This window comes from Lepidochelys kempii, chromosome 3 (assembly GCF_965140265.1).
Source record: "Lepidochelys kempii isolate rLepKem1 chromosome 3, rLepKem1.hap2, whole genome shotgun sequence".
Taxonomy (NCBI): domain Eukaryota; kingdom Metazoa; phylum Chordata; order Testudines; family Cheloniidae; genus Lepidochelys; species Lepidochelys kempii.
In genome coordinates, this window is record NC_133258.1 from 102,623,601 (window position 1) to 102,639,641 (window position 16,041).

Genomic DNA, 16,041 nt, shown 5'->3' on the forward strand with positions numbered 1-16,041 from the left:
GGTGTAAAACTGAAAGGGCCCAATTCTGCTTTCACACCTTTTTAATATCAGAATACTTCTACTGACTTCAAATCCAACCTGCAGTCTGTTCCCAGCTAATCTGAAAACAGGGCAGGGAGCTAAATTAATCAGATAAACTATTAACATCTGCTCTATAAAAAAAATTCTGACCGCTGAGCCTGCCTGGAAGGGGTTAACTAATCATCATCAAGCAAAGAATCCACAGCTGAGCAGGACCAATTGACAAAGGGCTGCCTACCAGTCCCTGCACCTCATATAATTGTACAATACACTGGCTCAGTGAGTGAACCCATGCATTTTGGATTTTACTGGAATGAGTCACAATTTTATACTGCTGTGTTCTCTTTGGATGTTTGATCTTCATACTGATGTAATCCTCATTGTTTTGTAGAGTTTCTTTTCTTTTTTCCACCTGGCTGCTTTGGGAGCAGTCATGAGACAAGGAGAACATTCTGCAAAATTAGTACTTCAAGTCCTCATAAAACTATACCTTCATTGTCTGTGCACATCCAAGGCCCAGCCCTGTTATATAATAACCCAGTGAACAACTTCAGTGCCAAATGTGGTTTATTAGGGAAACCAAAAGCATTTAAAAACATTATGTAACTTGTGCTCGGGTGATGCATGTGCACCAAACATGATGGGCAGAAGAGATGGGGATGTTCACAGCGTTGAGGAAGTGACACTAACAAAGAGCTGCAAAGGGGTGAGTGGTTTACCAGACTCTGAAGATGTTTAAATGTGAGTGTTTTGCTGAAATAAGAACTAAATAAGGGCTCCTGGATGTGGCCCGCAGCATGTGTAAGGGAATCATGGGAATTTGAAGCCCCAAAGTCAGGTCAGAGTCCTGTGTCATCTGATATCCAGTGGGGGTTGGCATGGTTTTGCTAACATTCCAGACTGTTTGATCCCCTCAAAGGCAGCAGAAACTGATGCATTTTAGAGGTTGGGTTCAGTCTGGTTCACATACACAGCTATGAGGTTGGATGCTCATCTGAAGCTTATCCAGCCCCTCTGGGTCTGCACTGCTCTGCTAGAAACATCACTAAAACTGGATCTCTTTTTATCTCTCTGGAACTACCTGAAAATATGACCCTGGTGCAAGAATAGGACCCCTTTCCCAATTCCAAAACGCATTTCCCTCCAGCTCCCACGCAGCCCCAATCCAGCCACCCTCCCGACCTTCAGCTTCTGCCTAGCTCCCCCATAGCCTGTGCTATACAGGAGGTCAGACTAGAAGGTGGTCCCTTTTGACCTTGGGATCTATGAATCAGTTCAGCCTGCCTCACCTCCAGTTCCCTCATGGCCCCTTACAGTGTAGACATACCCAGTGAGTGTCTCGTAGTATAACTTTACTTGTGGGTATTTTGATGATGACATCTGGGACATTAGAGAGACAAGGTGGATGAGGTAATATCTTTTATCGAACCAACTTATTTTGGTGAGAGAGACAAGATTTTGAGCTACACAGCGCTCCTCTTCTGGGACATGGGTGATTTTCTTTGTCAGTCTCCTCTCTGTGGATTCTGATTCACTACTGGGGAAAATGTCTCTTTTTTTCCTTAGAGTGAAACATGCAAGATTACATAAGGGGATATTTTCTAAAATCTTTTGTGAAAAAGGCAGATTTTACCACCTCATGTCAAGTTCCTAGCTTTTCACTCCACTGCAACTTTCTAAGCTAGTGGAGCTGAGGTGGATTTCAGTGGGGACACAGTCAGACCCTGAAAAGATACAAGAACTGTACCACTCAGCTAGCTCTTTTCTCCATGCAGCCTGATATTGGGAACGTAACAACAACTACCAAAGTCACTAACTGCTCTCATGGGAAGAAGGTGGATCTTTAGATGCAAGAATGAATGTCATAGGATTGTAATTAATAAGATGGACTGTGCTAGAAGGATACATTTGTAGCCCCAGAGTAAAGATAAACTTCTTTGTCTGGCATTCCTCACTTTGAATCATAGAATCATAGAATATCAGGGTTGGAAGGGACCTCACAAGGTCATCTAGTCCAATCCCCTGCTCAAAGCAGGACCAATCCCCAATTAAATCATCCCAGCCAGGGCTTTGTCAAGCCTGACCTTAAAAACTTCTAAGGAAGGAGATTCCACCACCTCCCTAGGTAACACATTCCAGTGTTTCACCACCCTCCTAGTGAAAAAGTTTTTCCTAATATCCAACCTAAATCTCCCCCACTGCAACTTGAGACCATTACTCCTCGTTCTGTCATCTGCTACCACTGAGAACAATCTAGATCCATCCTCTTTGGAACCCCCTTTCAGGTAGTTGAAAGCAGTTATCAGATCCCCCCTCATTCTTCTCTTCCGCAAACTAAACAATCCCAGTTCCCTCAGCCTCTCCTCATAAGTCATGTGTTCTAGTCCCCTAAACATTTTTGTTGCCCTCTGCTGGACTCTTTCCAATTTTTCCACATCCTTCTTGTAGTATGGGGCCCAAAACTGGACACAGTACTCCAGATGAGGCCTCACCAATGTCAAATAGAGGGGAACGATCACGTCCCTTGATCTGCTGGCAATGCCCCTCCTTATACATCCCAAAATGCCACTGGCCTTCTTGGCAACAATGGCACACTGTTGACTCATATCCACCTTCTCGTCCACTGTAACCCCTAGGTCCTTTTCTGAAGAACTGCTGCCTAGCCATTCGGTCTCTAGTCTGTAGAGGTGCACGGGATTCTTCCATCCTAAGTGCAGGACTCTGCACTTGTCCTTGTTGAACCTCATCAGATTTCTTTTGGCCCACTCCTCTAATTTGTCTAGGGCCCTCTGAATGCTATCCCTACCCTCCAGCGTATCTACCTCTCCTCCCAGTTTAGTGTCATCTGCAAACTTGCTGAGGGTGCAATCCACACCATCCTCCAGATCATTAAGAAGATATTGAACAAAACCGGCCTGAGGACCGACCCTTGGGGCATTCCACTTGATACCAGCTGCCAACTAGACATGGAGCCATTGATCACTATCTGTTAAGCCCAACAATCTAGCCAGCTTTCTATCCACCTTATCGTCCATTCATCCAGCCCATACTTCTTTAACTTACTGGCAAGAATAGTGTGGGAGACCGGGTCAAAAGCTTCGCTAAAGTCAAGGAACAACACGTCCACTGCTTTCCCCTCATCCACAGAGCCAGTTATCTCATCATAGAAGGCAATTAGATTAGTCAGGCATGACTTGCCCTTGGTGAATCCATGCTGACTGTTCCTGATCACTTTCCTCCCCTCTAAGTGCTTCAGAATTGATTCCTTGAGGACCTGCTCCATGATATTTCCAGGGACTGAGGTGAGGCTGACTGGCCTGTAGTTCCCAGGATCCTCCTTCTTCCCTTTTTTAAAGATGGGCACTACATTAGCCTTTTTCCAGTCATCTGGGACCTCCCCCAGTCGCCATGAGTTTTCAAAGATAATGGCCAATGGCTCTACAATCACATCCACCAACTCCTTTAGCACTCTCGGATGCAGCGCATCCGGCCCCATGGACTTGTGCTTGTCCAGCTTTTCTAAATAATCCTGAACCACTTCTTTCTCCACAGAGGGCTGGTCACCTCCTCCCCATGCTGTGCTGCCCAGTGCAGCAGTCTGGGAGCTGATCTTGTTCGTGAAGACAGAGGCAAAAAAAAGCATTAAGTACATTAGCTTTTTCCACATCCTCTGTCACTAGGTTGCCTCCCTCATTCAGTAAGGGGGCCCACACTTTCCTTGACTTTCTTCTTGTTGCTAACATACCTGAAGAAACCCTTCTTGTTACTCTTAACATCTCTTGCTAGTTGAAGTGTGATTTGACCTTCCTGATTTCACTCCTGCATGCCAGAGCAATATTTTTATACTCTTCCCTAGTCATTTGTCCAATCTTCCACTTCTTGTAAGCTTCTTTTTTGTGTTTAAAATCAGCAAGGATTTCAGTGTTCAGCCAAGCTGGTCGCCTGCCATATTTAGTATTCTTTCTACACATCGGGATGGTTTGTCCCTGTAATGTCAATAAGGATTCTTTAAAATACAGCCAGCTCTCCGGGACTCCTTTCCCCATCATGTTATTCTCCCAGGGGATCCTGCCCATCAGTTCCCTGAGGTTGTCAAAGTCTGCTTTTCCGAAGTCCAGGGCCCATATTCTGCTGCTCTCCTTTCTTCTTTGTGTCAGGATCCTGAACTCGACCATCTCATGGTCACTGCCTCCCAGGTTCCCATCCACTTTTGCTTCCCCTACTAATTCTTCCCGGTTTGTGAGCAGCAGGTCAAGAAGAGCTCTGCCCCTAGTTGGTTCCTCCAGCACTTGCACCAGGAAATTGTCCCCTACACTTTCCAAAAACTTCCTGGATTGTCTGTGCACCGCTGTATTGCTCTCCCAGCAGATATCAGGGTGATTGAAGTCTCCCATAAGAACCGGAGCCTGCGATCTAGTAACTTCCATTAGTTGCCGGAAGAAAGCCTTGTCCACCTCATCCCCCTGATCCGGTGGTCTATAGCAGACTCCCACCACGACATCACCCTTGTTGCTCACGCTTCTAAACTTAATCCAGAGACACTCAGGTTTTTCTGCAGTTTCATACCGGAGCTCTGAGCAGTCATACTGCTCTCTTACATACAATGCAACTCCCCTACCTTTTCTGCCCTGCCTGTCCTTCCTGAACAGTTTATATCCATCCATGACAGTACTTCAATCATGTGAGTTATCCCACCAAGTCTCTATTATTTCAATCACATCATAATTCCTTGACTGTGCCAGGACTTCCAGTTCTCCCTGCTTGTTTCCCAGGCTTCTTGCATTTGTGTATAGGCACTTGAGATAACTTGCTGTTTGTCCTGCTTTCTTAGTATGAGGCAGGAGCTCTCCCCTTTCACGTTCTCCTGCTCATGCTTCCTCCTGGTATCCCACGTCCCCACTTACCTCAGGGCTTTGGTCTCCTTCCCCTGGTGAACCTAGTTTAAAGCCCTCCTCACTAAGTTAGCCAGCCTGCTTCTGAAGATGCTCTTCCCTCTCTTCGTTAGGTGAAGCCCATCTCTGCCTAGCACTCCTCCTTCTTGAAACACCATCCCATGGTCAAACAATCCAAAGCCTTCTCTCCGACACCACCTGCGTAGCCATTTGTTGACTTCCCCTTCCTGTTTCACCACATCACGTTCAATCCTCTTGCCCTGACCTTCAAGGCCCTTCACAACTGTACCTTTCCCTTCTGCTCTGTTCTTGCCTCTGATGGTGTCACTCCCTCAGCTCTGTCAATGATGCCAACCTTGTCTGCCCTTTTGTCAGCTTCCGACAGACATAACAGGGCCTTGTCCCATGCTGCTGGATTTTACATGTGTAATATCCTCCCTAAGCTTCTCCGACAAATCTGAACTCACATGTCATCTCTATCACAGGGCCTATAAGAAAAGAGATGAGGAGTGGTGGCCAGTTGAGAGGCATTTACTCAAAAATATTCTTTTCAAACTTTGGGTGTATCTATGTATTTAAAGAATGTATGTATTTGACCTTACTCCTGTCTGGATACTCTAGGTATGTCCCTTTTCTTATATTGCAAGCTTCTTGGAGAAGGGACTTTTTTCTTTATATGGAGGGCTTCTGCTTTTCAGGGCTTATTATTTTCAAGTTTTGAGGTTTAATTTTAGCTATTTTTGAGTTCTATGTAGATATCAAAAAAATTGTGAGGAGTGTGTTTGGGACTCTCTACACATTACAGTGTATACAAAGAATCTTTTTATAGTGTTCCCTAGTGTGCTTTAACACAGTATTGTTTCAAACAGCACTACCGTGACGGGTTGGATCACAGAAACCCCCTGGGAGCTGCCACCTGATGTGCCAAGACTGCTTCTGCCCCTGCTTTCCTGCCCAGTCAGCTTAGGACTTCAGTGCCCTGCCTGGTTTGAGCCAGACCCGCTAGCCTGCTGCAAACCCAGACCCAAGTCTGAACCACGTCCCCTAACAGCTGCAGGCTTAACTGAAAGCAGCTTACAGAAGTGTTCCTGTCCTTGACACTCAGATGCCCAACTCCCAATGGCATCACTGTAATATAAATGTTAGACAATAATTTAATAAAGGAAAACCCAAGAGCTCAGCTTTTGGGTCAGACCGAGCGTTTTGCGATAAGCTCATCCATCCTCAAATAAGTAGAGGTCACCCTCAGGCTTCAGCTTGCAGGCACTATGTTAATCATATTTGGGATCAAACTTACTCTCTGTCGTTAACTTGGACACTTTCATTTCTGTTGCTTCTGAAGCATACAGAAGATCAGTGTTAGTGTAACTGAGTTTTAGGGGTAATACAACAATTGCCTTGTATGGATGATGCACTAGTTTCTTAAGATACCCTCCCACACCTGCATTTCCCCCACTGCTCTCAGCACTTCCATCTTCCTTAAAATATGACAACGTTGTTATTGCTGCTGCACCTAGCCCTAGCATTTTGGGGTCCCAAGGGTAAGGGAAACAATGTTCAAAATATAAGAATGGCCATACTGGGTCAGACCAAAGGTCCATCTAGCCCAGTATCCTGTCTTCTGACAGCAGCTAATGCCAGATGCCTCAGAGAGAATGAACAGAACAGGTAAGCATCAAGTTATCCATCCAGTGTTGCCCATTCCCAGCTTCCAGCAAACAGAGGCTAGGGACACCATCCCTGCCCATCCTGGCTAATAACCATTGATGGATCTCTCCTCCATGAATTCATTTATCATAGAATCATAGAAGATTAGGTTTGGAAGAGACCTCAGGAGGTCATCTAGTCCAACCCCCTGCTCAAAGCAGGACCAACCCCTAGTTCTTTTTTGAACCCAGTTATAGTCTTGGTCTTTACAACATCTTCTGGCAAGGAGTTCCACAGGTTGACTGTGCATTGTGTGAAAAAATACTTCCTTTTGTTTGTTTTAAACGTGCTGCCGATTAATTTCATTTGGTGGCTCCTAGTTCTTCTGCTATGAGAAGGAGAAATAACACTTCCCTGTTTACTTTCTCCAAACCAGTCATGATTTTATAGACCTCTATCCTATCCCCCCTTAGTCATCTCTTTTCCAAGCTGAGACGTCCCAGTCTTATTAATCTCTCCTCATATGGAAGCTGTTCCATCCCCCTAATCGTTTTTGTTGCCCTTTTCTGAACCTTTTCCAATTCCAATATATATATATTTTTCGATGAAATGATCAGATCCGCATGCAGTATTCAAGATGTGGGTGCACTTGATTTCACAACCCCAGGACTGGTTCTGCAGAAAAGCATAAAAACAAAGCCACAGAAATTGTTGCCTGATATATTATTTTCACATCATGCCTAGTTTTCTGCTACATTAGCTTTTGCTAATTGTGCGTGCCTCCTTTCCAAATATGTCATGTTTCCTGCATTGAAAAGTTAGAGTACCGTGTTTGGTACAGCAAAAGGTACACGTGCATTGTGTTCATGTACTGTTCATTTAACAATGACTCTATTCAAAGGAACTATTGGATACAGTCATTCCCCTCCCCAGACTTTGCACATCAAAGTGCCAAGCTCACCAAAGAGTACACTCAGCCTTTATGCTATTGAATAAAAGCACTCTACTCCTGGCTTATGCCACACAAAAGTTGCCCAAACTAGGGCCAGTAACTCAGCAATAAGGTCTACGCTTATGTAGCTTACTCCGATACATCCAATGTAACCACCCATGTAGCTCTTTTAAAAATGGCTAGATTGTAAAAATACCACATATAACATAACACATAGACAGGATTTAGGAGTCTGTGTAGGGGATGGTTATGGGCAGCAACCAGTGAAGTCTGCTGTGACATGAACTATAATTTTCCAGATCAGCAGGCAAACCATCATGAGAGTAAAAAGAAAAGGAGGACTTGTGGCACCTTAGAGACTAACCAATTTATTTGAGCATGAGCTTTCGTGAGCTACAGCTCACTGGCATCCGATGAAGTGAGCTGTAGCTCACGAAAGCTCATGCTCAAATAAATTGGTTAGTCTCTAAGGTGCCACAAGTCCTCCTTTTCTTTTTGCGAATACAGACTAACACGGCTGTTACTCTGAAACCTGTCATCATGAGAGTGTGTCACTACTATTAAAGCATGAACTGTGACTGTGCTGTGTTGTCCCTGAGGACTAGGCCAGCTTATGAACATCACCTTCTGGGCTTTATTGTACACCTCACCACCTTTACTTGCTGTGCTTTCTTGTTCCTCCCAGGCTGCCCTGGTTCTCCCTGCCACCTAAAAGAAATCCATGAAGAAAAAAACACTTTCACAGGCAGAGCAATTTCTTTCTAAATCAGCCAGATGTGAGTAGAACTTACATTAATTAGGGTTAGTTATATTTTACTTTCCTCTCAGAACTGGTGTCTAATTTTCCATTAGCATTCTTGTGAGTAATATGCATGCAGGGACCAGAAAAATATACAAACATATATACATAGCATGATGCCCCAAACAGCATGAAGTGAGAACAATTCTAATTGTAGTAGGTAATATATTGCAAATATTAATATAGTAAATGCTCTTAACACAGGACTCACCTCTTCATCAAACCATTCCTCAAAGAACCAGAGCAGAAGAAAAGATAGCAGCACATTCAAAGGGAGAAGCCAACAGTTAAACCAAAGAGTAGGGTGGAGAACTGAAGGCTCTTTCCAGCTAGATCCCATTAGTTGCTATGACAACTAATGGGATCTAGCTGGAACAGGTAACAGGTGTTTCACAAATGCTGGTAATTAGAGAGAGAGATAGTTTGAAATATAATATATTCTTTCCTATATAGACACACTTTATATTCTTAACTCAATATTCCCCACCACCACCACCACTTCTGAACTCCAGATCTTACTAACCTTTAAAAAGAGAAAGGCGATACAGCCTGGCAAGAATTTTCTTCCTATAAATGAAGCAGCTTCCCTCCTCCAATGCACCTGTTGATAAGGCTGTATGAAAGTCATGATTTTTTGGTTCAGAGATTGAGGCCCCAGTTTGTTAAAGCAGTGGTTATGGTGTGGGGCCAGGTTGCATCACCACTCACTCAAATTCGGCAGGGTGGCCTGGCCAAATCTGAGTGAGTGGCATTGCTAGCTGGCACATGGGGACACAATGCCATGCAAATATGCAGCAATGATAAAAAGTTGTGAGGTGTGTTAAAAGCTGTGGTTTCCAAAACAAAATTGTGGCCCACAATTTCCCCAAAGTTTTATCTATTGACTCATCATTCAAATCCTTCCTCAAAACACACTTCTTTCAGCTAGAACCTTCTACCACTAATCGTCCCTCAGGAGCTGTCTATCTAAAGTCCAGGTGCTCACTTAATAGGATGAAAAGAAAGAAAGATATACATTATAATGGAGATGAGTACAGCCCATTGGCATACTTGGAGTACAGGAGTGAGGATGGTCTTGTGGTTAATGCACTGAGCTGGGACTCAGGGGATCTGAGGTTCATTCCCTAGTCAGACGGCTGTTTGACTTTGAGCAAATAATTTAACCTACCCTGTGCCTCCATTTCCCATCTTCAAAATGGAGATTATGACAATAATACTTCCTTTGCTTGCAGAAGTATTGGGAGGATAAAATCCTTTCGTGGTTGTGATGTGCTCAGAAACTCTGACAATGAGGATCACATAAGACCTAGATAACGGAAACAATAACACTTAGTACTTAGATAACATTTTTCATCTCTAGGTCTCAAAGCAATTGACACAGCTGTGCAAACTTTATGACAGATGAGGTCAGAGAGGCACAGAGATTAAACAACTTGTCAAAAGTGGCACAGTTGAACATATCTCAGGGACACAGGACCATCCACATAGAAGGCATGTTCCCCTAAACAGGCTCTGCAACTCTTTCATGGCTCTGCCCCTGCTCATGCCCTGAGGCACTCCAGCAGGTGCCTGCTCTTCCTACCAAATGCAGATGGAGATGCTTAGGAAAGTGAATACAGCCCCTATCTCTGACCCCGTTACCCCTCCTCCAAAGTGCCCCTGACCCCAGCCTGTCCACTGACTGATCTCTAGTGTGCAGTGGGGCAATGTATGATCTGGAATCATTGACAAATGGATAAATAAAATGCTTCCAAGAGCCTTTGTACTTGCATGTCATGTCACTAGCCCCACTCACCGTGAGTTCATGATATGACTGTCACATCTGTATGCAGCCAACTGCAAGCCCCTAGGTACAGTGCCCTCATTATGCATGCCTATGGCACCATATAAATCACACTAATTATTACTAGTTAATAATGTGAGGTTGTTTGTGACCATGAATCATCTTCTCCAATCAGCCATGTGAACGGGTAAAATAGTGAAAGTATAAGGCCACACATTAAGATACTTCTGAGGTAAGTGTTATGAAATTACATTATCCTACGACTCACTCCTGTAAATCCAAGATTCAGGGAGGGTAATTAATATATGTCACTATCTCTTTATAACAGTGAGTCATACACTGCTGACCATAGCACATGGCATTAAAATCAGATAGGAATCCTTTTTCGTGAGGCAGCGGCCTATAATAGCACTACGTCGAGGTTTGCTAGTCTTCATTTCTTGTCGCAAGCAGGTTCAGATCTAGCAATCTCCAGCTGGGAAACTAAATCAACTATGTATTAGCCAGTTTGCCATAGTGATGCCTTTTCCTGGGGGAAAGGAGAGGTGTTTGAGTGTTTTACATGCATCACACACACTATATTGCTTGTGGAGAACAAGGACATGGAAAGGATGGAGCAGATGACCTAAGAGGTCTTCCATTTCTCTGATTTGTATGGTAATGGTCCAGTCAAAATATACTAATACAGTAAACCCTTTTTAGTAAGGGATGTATAAGGGTCACATTTCCCATCACTGAAATATAGCTGCCTTAAGGTAAACCAGAGCAGCTGATTCACAGAGTGGTAGTGACGAATACCATATGAAACTGATATCACAGCAGGAATTTTGAAGAGAGAGACTGTATTTATCTGTGCACCTATGCATAACTGGGCATTATCTGACCAGGAAACCAGAGTTAATTTTGCTCAAACATTCTAAAAAATTTCCTCTCCTGGCTGAGCCAAGCAGAGAACTTTCCATGTTACAGGAATTTGTTTGCCAAAAAGAAGTCACTGAAAAGGAGGGATTACAATGGAAGTCAGAATTCAGCCCTAACTATTGTGGATACAACAGCACTCACTATAGTGGGTATATGTTTGTTTATAACATTTCTGCTTTCCGTGTTTTACAGCATGTATGATATGGGTTACATCATTTTCTACTTTGCAATATGTACTTAGTGTTTAATTACACATATTCCTTTCATTGCCTTTTCAATATTTTTGAAGTGGTGGAAACCAGACATCAAATACATTCCTGATGGATATTCTTATCAGTGTTTCATATAATAAGATTGCTGTCGGCATGACAGGAATTGACTTAGGGGAAAAAACACACTTTCCATGTATAAATTAATTTAAAATCTACCTATGCTGGGAAATGCATTTCTTGGGAATACAAGATGAAGCCGATAGCACATTAAGAGAATCATTGTCATTATAAATCCCTTTGCAGTAACGCTGATCATGATGGTAGAAACCCACTCTAGTTCAGTAGTAATTAACTGGATCCTTTTCATAAAATCTTAGCAGGGAGGTATTCAAAAAGTTGTGAAACATGCAATAATGGAGCACATGCAGAGTTAAAACCATTTTACAAGTGTCAGCCAGCCCAATTTGTTAATGATGTTGTCACAAAATTAGGCATACTGTACAGAATCAGATGCAGATTTCATCAGGTCTATATCAGGATTAAGGTAAGGTGTGACCGGACACCGCTGCTTTCCCTTTCATGCTTCCCAGGAAGTTTCTAAGAATTACCTGGTTGCTTCCTTAATTGTCTCTGTACCAAGTGGGATATTAACATATTGTCTTGGCACCCCACTTTGCACAGACTGTAGGACGCCAGGCTAGAAATTGGCCACATGGTTTAAAATAAAGGGTGGGATTTATTTGCAAATTTAGTTTGCAAATGTTTAACTATTGGCTTATTTATTTACCTCCTCAGGAGCTGAGGTCTTAACTGATGGAAGCTTTCTTCATTGGAATTTGTACCAAGGGCAGATTTGTATGGTACATTGTCACTTATAAAACTACCTGCATGAAACAAGTCAAAACTTTTCTTTGCTCTCATGGAACTCACCCTTTTCCCTGTGGTGCAACAAAATCAAGCTTTCTCCTCCCAGGTGAGAAGACCTGGAGGCTCTTTCACAACTGATTATTACATCTGCTACTTATGCCTCAGTAGTACACGGTTCTTCTTTACTTACAGACTTTGTGGACCAGAGCCTCATCTGGTATAAATTGGTATATATGCAATGGAGTGACACTGATTTACACCAGATGAAGATCTGGCCCAGTGTCTTTGTGCCACAACCACTTTGCATTTGATTGCCAGATCTGAAATGAGTTGGTGGTCTCAGAACACGTGATACTTGACATACGTTAACATACAAAAACCCAGCACCCCAATGAATTGGTTCCAGAAGGCAAACTTTGTTGGCAGTTTCTGCAGGGATGCCGTGGACTGAAGGGTTATAGAGACTGAACCATCCTCTTTGTTCTCCATCTAAATCAGGGTTAGGCACATTACTAGAGCAGAGTGAGGATGCTTATTCAAATGTTGCCTATTCTGTACCTTCTCTGCTTATGCACTGGCCAGTTCCACCACTGTGCACCTGCACTAAATTAATGTTGCTATTTTTTAAAAAAGACAAGTATCTATTAAACATCCCCAATTGCCTTACAAATGGGATACTATTTTAAAACATGCTCTGGATTTCTTAAAGAAAAATGTAAATCCTAAATCTCAGGTCCACCTGAAACTGGTTTCTTTATTACTCATAATACCGGGGGAGGAAGGGGGTGGGTGACAGGGACCACCAAATGTAATGGAACTGTGAAGAGGTGTGTATGCCTGTGATGGGGAGATGCCTCCCTAGACCTAGCCATAGCATCTAGTGGCTCAAGCTCAGGGATTGGCGATAGGGGAACCCGGACCCACCCACTCCACCAGGTTTCAAGCCAGGGCCCTGGGGTGGGCAGTTCAGGTGTGCAATCTGGGTAAGGATACCAACTAGCCTACTCTCTGGGTTACTTCATACTGTGTCCCTGCCCCTCCAGAGGCACGACAAAGACCTGGCTATTGGCCCACCACACATCCGACCGGAAAAGGGTCAGGATGTTCCCTTCCTCACTCACAAGCAGATGCTCTATTGTCCCGTATGCAGTGGCCTACAGCTCTGAGCTGAGGTCCAGTTTAGAGCAGTGTGGGGCTCCTACTGTATTCTGGCAGAAGCTACTAGTGCAGGTCTGCCCCCTGTGGCACCCTTTTAAGCTCCACCATCATTGAGAAAACGCTCTTCAGGCATGGCTGGGTGGAGCCTGACAAGAGCTGCTTCCTAGCCCCCCCATTGCCCAGTGAGGGGTTTGTACACCCCATCTCAATGCCATTCTGAGTAACTGTGTGATCTTATTATAATCCTCGTTCTCTCTTTCCCCTTCTACCACTCTTGTTTACGGCTCGTTTGTCTTGTCATGGTTGAATAGAGATTATAATCTCTTCAGGGCAGGGATTGTCTTTGTTTCCCTGAAACATGTAAACAGCGGAGCAACATATTGTCATAAATGTTAATGCCTTATCGTTCCAAATTATAATACTTAAGCCAAAAATCTGGCCAGAAATTATGGCTTATTCCTAATAGGTACAAAACTAGTTGTGATGCACACCCTTAAATCATAGTTGTCCTTTACTATATTATATCAGCCCAGCCTTGTGATCATTCAAGAAATCTGAATGGACTGGAATCTGAATTGTGTGCAATGGTTTTATTCAGTGTTGTTCCTCATGTTAATCAGTATATACTCAGGTAAAATTTTCGGTATGCATGCTGTCTAAAATAGTTTTCTGCTTCCAGCAGCAAATGAAGACTGGGCTAGATTCTGCCCTGACTGACCTCCATGTAATAGTTGCTAAGGGAAGAATATGGCCCTTGAACTGCACATATAGTCTTGTCATCACCTATATCATATTTCAAAAGAAACTGAAGGTTAAGGTTGCTTATGACTAAATGTGCTATAAAATGAGGGAAGGGAAGAGATAAAACGATTCCAATATATATTCCTAATCCTGTCAGATATGTCAGTTTCAATTAGGGGAGTCAAGATTTTATCTGTAGAACATTAACTATGACCACATGAAACACCAGTGTTTTAATTCCTGTTGTTATAAGATGCTATTATTGGCTCGCACTGATCAAATATAACATGCCCCTATTTATTTATAATGTCACTAAACAAGAAAACATCAAATATATTGACGTTTCCATAAGTGCAAATATTCACAGTAGATTAACATTACAGTGCCACCGATCAGGCCAACAGACTCTCCCTATATCAAAGAAAGCACAAGTTTTGATGTCCATGGCTATGCATAAGCTATTGCTGAATGTGTAATGACCACTGTGACTGCCTCCATCCAACCCAGCACTTTGGTTTGAAAAGTACTTTGGAATGTATTTTGACTATGAAGAGAGCTCTTTAAAACCAATTTTTATGCTCCCTGGTGCTCAGGGGCAGATGTAATAGCTTTATGCAATGTTGCATCACATTGCATGGGATAATGTTATGTTACATACCATCCATCATGTACTGAAAGAAACGACCATCTTTTAAATATGCACAAGTCAAACCCAGGAGTTCTTTTTACAATACATAAGTGCAACAACATGGACTATATAAGCAACCAAGACAGCTCTTTCTCATCTTACCCTTTAGCTGAACTGGAATCACAGAGACAGTTGGTGGTGTGGAGCTATTTTTTCTTCAACTATAGACGCTAAAGCATCCTGCTAATACTCATTTCAAAGTGCCTCTGGATTTTGCATTCTATAAGAATCCCCTTCTTCTAATCTAAAAATTATAATTTTGGTCACCATCCCTCCCGCCCCTCTTGTCTTCAGATTTTAACTAAACAGCCACCGCCATCCCACTGACATGCAACCAGACGATGACCTTTCAGATGTGATCCCTAAGGCTCCGGCTACACTCCAGAGCTTACAGCTGCACGGCGGCACCGATGCAGCCACCCCTCTGTAGTGCTGCTAGTGCAAACGCTCTAAGCCAGCAGGAGAGAGTTCTCCTGTCGACTTAATCACTCCAGTCTCCATGAGCGGCAGGAGCCGTGTCGCCAGGAGACGCTCTCCCACTGACAAAGCGCTGTCAACACCAGTGCTTACGTCGGTGTGACCTACGTCGCTCCTAGGCGGTGACTTATTCACACCCGAGTGACATAACTTATACCAGCGTAAGCAGTAGTGTACACACAGCCGGAAGAAACCCTTCTTCTTTTTAAGCCTCTTCAGAGTTGAGCAAGGGCACTAAGCAGCTGTGCACCATTCTTTGTGTGCGGTAGCTCCCTGTCAATGATACAAGGAAAGCCAAGTGTAAGAGAAACCAATGAGACCTGTATGACCGTTTTTAAACAAGGTTTGATGGGTGTCTTGACTGGTGTAAACACATTTAGAAAAGACTGTGCTTTTGCTCCCCGCGGGGAAACTTTTACAGAGCGCAAGAAAACATGTTTTTCTTATTAAATAAAACAACTTACAGCTTGTACCATCAAAAATATGGCTGCCTTTATTATCCCACATGCTATGGTGGCAGAGGAATGTTCTGCTGCTGTCACGGTAGTCTATGCACACCAAGGGCACTACCTGTGAGAATAGCAGTGAGAGAGGAGTGTTTATCTGAGCAAAGATAGGCATGGTAGCAGAAAGGACATGACTTAGAAAAAGACTGACTCTCTGGAATCTGTGAGAAAGGATCATGGAAACAGCCCAGAGCTGAGGTTCTCAACCCGTGGCCCAATCAGCACACAGCTGCGGGTCATCTGATATCCTCAGGGCTGTACACATAGTATAAATATTGTGTGGATGCAGCCCACATAACACAGAGAGAGCTGCATATGCAGCCCACAATGGTAAACAAGTTGAGAACCACCGGTCCAGAGAGTGTGTGTGTGTGAGA

The 16,041-nt window shown here is 43.5% G+C and overlaps 1 long non-coding RNA gene across 1 annotated transcript; it reads left to right on the top strand.

The window, feature by feature from the left end:
• Positions 1–644: 644 nt before the first annotated feature.
• On the top strand, positions 645–12,787 carry LOC140908258 (uncharacterized). The gene is made up of 3 exons (XR_012157815.1): positions 645–727; positions 8,198–8,288; positions 12,023–12,787. It is a non-coding gene; the product is annotated as an uncharacterized lncRNA (long non-coding RNA).
• The last annotated feature ends 3,254 nt before the right edge of the window (positions 12,788–16,041 follow it).